Genomic DNA, 6,000 nt, shown 5'->3' with positions numbered 1-6,000 from the left:
GAGGAGATCCTCTTGTCCCTTTCATGAACCCTGTTCCTCTTCTTCTCCTCTTCATGAATCTTCCTCCCCTTCTTCTTCTTCATGCAAAGTCAAAGGAGCCAAAGACACCTAGAGCTCACTAGAAAGCGGTTGGTGTGGGAGAAAGATGGTAGTAGAAATATAAGGAACCCCCTGATAGAAGTTGACATGATGGAATAAAACATGAAGACGCAAAAGTACATAAAGTAAAGATAAGGAGAGGCCCAAACCCAGATAGCAAGACAAAAAAGAACAAAAGTAAAGAGCAAGATCAAGAGTAGCCAAAAACCCAAAAATTAAGACAAAGAAGAAGGACAACAGAGAGCAACAATTGACAATGAAGATGGTGGATAACTACAACAAGAAGATATTGACAAAGCATGGGGAAAGCTTTGAGATTGAAGCTAAAAATTCCCCTCATTCAACTATTGGGAATTCCTCCACATTATGAAAATCAACCAAAACCTGACGAACTAGTGGTGGAGGTGCTCAAAACCAAATTATAGGTTACTAAGACTATGACGAAGTGTGCATGATAGATGTCAAAATAAGAAACCTAACCATCAAGGATGAGTTGATTGATGGAGACTTTAGAGTGAACGTAATCTTGGAGCCAATTCAATAGAAGCTAAAATTGAAGAATCTCAAACCAAGACCTTTCAAGGTACGATTTGCCAATGATTAGAGACTATTTATTCCAAAAGAAATGCTGATGTAACTTTGCATAAAAGTCAATAGTACCACAATGTCTCTAATAGCCATTAAAATGGAGAATAAGCAATACTATACAATTTTACTTGGAAGATGATGGCTAAAAGGGGCAAGGATAACTCATAAAGGAGTAAGAAAACCTTGCAGATCATAAAAAACTCAGAATGGAGATGGCAAAGACTAGGATAAAAGAAAGTTCCAAACTAGTTGTGGATATTGAGGATACATTCACCACCATGAATGAAGAGGCTAAACTATTGGTAATAAATATTGTGCCAATTACAACAATTAAGACATTAAGGGTGGCAGTTAACTTGCAATAAAGTTGACTCCCAAGTATTCAACTTCCCATAGTACTTCACCGAAGGCAACAAAGGAGAAAGGAAAATCAAAGAAGAATCAACCCCAAGAATGAGTAGAATCACTGATAATGAGAGAATAATTAAGGTTAGAGCAATCAAAGAACTACATGTGGGATAGACCCAAAATCAAGAATAAAGGAAAGAAACCCCTTGAAGTTAGAACTTGAAAAGAGAAAGCAAATTGGTAGTAGAAAACCTACCTGATACACTTGCAAAGGTTTCATTTTTGGAGGCTAGACCATGTCTCCTCACCAGTGTGCATATGTCTCCAAAGCAAGAAGTGGGGGAAAGCTAGGTGCAAGTTCTAAAGTGTTGAGAGTTTGCAGGTATCTTGAAAACGTGTAATGGAATCAATGTAATCTAGGCTAGTGTGTTTTACGTGCACAACACCAATATTATCGTCTCAATAATACCGTCCATGAATTTTTTTATATTTTTATTTCCTCAAAGTTTTAATTCTTCTCTCACTTCCAATCCTTGATAGAGGTTTAAAAATGATGAGACATATTGGATTGTGAAATTTTGGAACTTGGGAGGCCTTGTTTTAGGGTGTGTATTGACTTTTATAACTGCACTTTGAGCAAATTAATTTTTAATAGGGTAAGGCCAAATCCATGGATCCATGACCTCTTAGGTCACAAAGAACTTATCCCATTAGGTTCAATGAGTGATTGAGTGTAACTAATAATGGAACTATTTTAGGGGAAATTTTGGGGCCGTGATGCGACGCTCTGGTGGGTGAGATTCCAAATTTGTGGCTGACTCATGCTCTCACAAAAAATTTCCTGGCATAATGATTGCCACACTAGTATAATAAGGAAACAAAAATTTCTATTTTTAACACCACATAGCTCAACACACGTCACTACATGCATTTACTCTATGAGCATGTAGAACAATTTTGTGTAGTCCCTATACATCATCTTTGTGCATCAAACTATTCATAGTCTATCCTGATTGAATAGTCAAGTGGTTGACTCAAGAGGGCTCTTTGCCACCTATCATCTACCCATAGCTCGCCACCTGTAATCTACCCGTCGCAAGATAGCTAGTGGTCTTTTGCCATAGCTTGCCACATGTCATCTACCCACATCTATTTTGTGTTGGTACAAGGAAAACATACTTTATTAAACTGAGCATGCAGATCTACAATCATGAAAATCCATGCTTAAAGCATATGCAACCATCGCATTGACAAGATGGTGCTGTTGGCTTGGAGCAACCACTGCACTAGTTCTTGGAGTTATTTTAGTGCTAGTTGCAGTTAACCCAAACCCAAGGAAAATATGTTTCCTTGTGCAACCACCTAGATCTTAATTGGCTAGGCCATGTGAGACCCACAATGATGGAGTTTTTTTGCGGATTCTACATGGGCTGCACTCATATATTTTGCATCATTTGTCATTGGGAATCCCCTTTCATGTCGATATGGCCCTTGAGGAGTCTCCTTTAGGAGCAAGGGCCATATGGACATGCCATATATGTCTAATGGCATGTTGATATGTCCCTTGCCCCTAAAGGGGACCCCTAAAGGGCCATATCAACAATTGCATTTTTTGATAGTTTAATTTATGTTCTTAGCGTGCCATCGAGTAGGTTTAAAACTAGCTCGGTGTTTGGAACAACATGTTGCTTTAGTGTAATGAGAGTGCAATTAATAGTTTACAACAACTTGTTAATATTTAATCCTAAACCAAGGAAAATGTATTGCCTTGTGCAACCACCGTGCTGGTTCTTGGAGCTATTTTAGTGTTGGTTGTAGTTAATCCTAAACAAAGGAAAATGTATTTCCTTGCAACCACCGCACTAAATTTGAAACAAAAGAGATTATATTCAGCAAGGATAACAATTAGCCATTATTGAGAGCCTGATTGAGAAAAAGTTGAACAAAAGAGATTACATCCAAAGATATTTTTTCGATGATAGTATTATATTAAAGTTGAAACAAAAGAGATTACATCTAGCAAGAATAACAATTCAACCATTGCTGAGATTTTCATATAAAAGAGATCACATCCAAAGAAGATAGTTTTTGTGATAATAGTATTATATTAAAGTTGAAACAAAAGAGATTACATCCAACGAGGATAACAACTCAACCAATGTTGATAGCCTCATTGATCAAAAGTTGAACAAAAGAGATTACATCCAAATATATTTTTTGCAATAATAGTATTATATTAAAGTTAAAACAAAAGAGATTACATCAGAATGTTTTGCAGAAGATAGCACTTTGGTGAAGGATGTGGTCAATGTTGCCGTGCATTATTTACTCATGATTTTGAAGTGCTCAGATCAGTGTGCCTTGGATATTCCATTCTACACCAGAGTACGGCTCAATCATTGGCCAATTAATGGTGTGATCTTCACCTAAAGTGTGTATGTTGGCCTCCCATCTATGACATCATGGAACTGCATAAAACTTTGGATGGGTTCTGAGACATGGAGGTACATGTAGGTACTCTTTCAAGAAGATTACATCAAAGAGCTTGGGGCAGTGCCAATCAGGTTGGGGATCCAATTTGATGACCCAAGCTTCACTAACTTTATGCTAATGAAGGTTGGTAGGAAAGTTTTCCAAGGTCCATCCACCTCGAGTTTTCATATCAAGAATTTGCTCCAAAAATCCTTGATGGGATTATTGGGAAATGGTATCACATCAAAATCATACCCATCATTCAAATTTAGCATGGGAGTGCAAATTGGATTATCTGTATCCTGATATTCAAAATCAAATACTGGGTCATTTTTTGCTGATGGCAACACAAGTAGTGTCAGAGGTATGGCGAGTCCGAGAGAGAATCTGGGGACATGGGGGAGAAATATGGAAGAGTGTTAGTTGTGGGAGAGGAATCAGAGGGGAGGGAGGGAAGAACTAGGCAAATGGTTTGAGCATCTTGGTAATCCTCGAGGGTAGGATTAGCAAGGGAAGGGAAGAAGTTAGGTGTGAGGGGCTCGTAAGTTTGTGACCGTTGAGTTGGTTGAAAGTGGTGAGAGGCATGAGCAAAGAGATGGTGATAGGCCCTGTCATCCTCCGACACTTCTTTTTGATGGTGCGATGGGATCATCAACTGCAAGGGTGGGATGTCGGTTATGTCATGCCTTGTAGATAATAGTGATGGCCTTTGTAGCAATGGCAACAAACCATCAATAACCTTGAGGGGAGGACTACCCATGAGGCATACATATGTGATGAAAGCATTCGTCCTGAGTGCTATAAAACCGGCATGTGTAGACAAACAGAAGATATTTTTTTCATCTTCAGACAAGTCTTGGCAAATTATGCACAGAGTTTTGGCCCCTATGGAACATTCCCATTTGATTATTGGATGAGCGGATATGATCCTGAGTTGGAGTTGCTTCCATTGGATAAGCACTCGTGCTTTGAGGTGATCTTTCACTTATCGAGCGGCCGCTCTTGGTACACCATTGTTGTGCATTGTAGTGGGACTTCATTGGTGTTGTCTTCCATTGCCTAGCATTGTAGTGGCACTAGCAATTGGAGTTCAAGCTTGGCGATGACTAGCTTTTGGGATTGCATCTCATCCATTTTTTATTTATACTTATGGTAGATGGATGTATATGCCTCAAGCTTTTTCATTTGCAAGGTGACCCTTGTTGAGGAATGACTTCAATGGTATAAACCATTGGTCCAAGACTTGTGTTTGAGAAGTGCTGGCCTCTTTAGCGGTAGCAAGTTGGTCCTTTAAGATTTGAAAGTCCCTTGTAAGCTCTTCAATGCTAAATGTGCATATTGCCAAAGACTAAACTACATGTCTTCAAGATTTTCTTGGCAATCCTGGAGATCTTCTTCTTTGTGGATTAGAGTGAGTCAAGCTTGTTCAGTTCCTCCATCTACTGAGCATGCGCGGAGGTCAAGTAGTCATAGGAGGTATGTAGGATTGCCGTAGCTTTTATTGCTGTTGTTAGCTGTATTTGGCTTTGGTGGAGGTTGGACGTCACATCCCTCACTACCTTCTCTTGATCTTGGAGAGCTTGGTTCATGCGCACTTTTTCAACCTCTTTCTCATCTATTTGCACCCGAGGTGCCCTGACCTCTCTAGCGATTCCATGGAATTGGTCTTCGATTGCTGCTACAGTCTATCTTTCCAATTCTCATGCATGTTCCTCCTTGGCCAAGCTAGTGAATAGTTCTAACATTTGAAGCATTAGGCTAGCTTGATGATGGAGAATGACAGACCATCGGATTGGTGAGACTGCTGATATAATTGGTGCCCATGTAGCCATCCTAATGATTCTGTAGTACTTGTTGGGGTTTGTTCCAATGGTAAGTCAGTCACTTGGGTACAGTAGTCATATTGTTGATCTGACACTAGCTCTCCTTGTGGCTCATTAGCTGGCATGGCTGATGGGTGGTGCTGGTGCTGGTGCTGATGTAGCCTTAGGCTCAGGCTGCTACTATTATTGGAGATATATTGGTTGCAATTTTGCACTGAGCTATAGCATCTCGTGGGGCAATTCCTCAATTCCTACCTCCAAAATAGGCATTTCTTCTAATGTTTCTGCATTTGCCAATGTGATAGTAGGAGAAGTTGGTGACGGCTCCCATGCGATTGAGAAGGGAATGGCCAACTCCTCAATAGGTTTTGGTGACTAGAGCAGAGACATTTCTCATTCTTGTAGCTCTTTATTGATGATTACAGCCAATAAGTGTAGAATTTTACATTTTTGGCTTGATGCACCATCGAGTTTTTTTGTGAAAAAGATGACTAAGTGCTAGATCCAGTCTTGCTTTAGCTGCCTACTCAACAAAACAAATGTGTAGAGTGGGAGGGATCAAAATTGTCCCCACTTAACCCCTAGGATTGTGGATAGAAATTGTGCTTCTTCCTTGAGTCGAGGGTTAACGATGGTGCGAAGTAATATCCTGTCCCTATGGAATTTTGTG

This window comes from Dipteris shenzhenensis, chromosome 15 (assembly GCF_047967505.1).
Source record: "Dipteris shenzhenensis isolate YYH24624 ecotype China chromosome 15, Dip_SZ_1.0, whole genome shotgun sequence".
Classification (NCBI taxonomy): Eukaryota; Viridiplantae; Streptophyta; class Polypodiopsida; order Gleicheniales; family Dipteridaceae; genus Dipteris; species Dipteris shenzhenensis.
The sequence above is the reverse complement of the archived record's forward strand: the minus strand, read 5'-3'. Positions refer to the sequence as shown.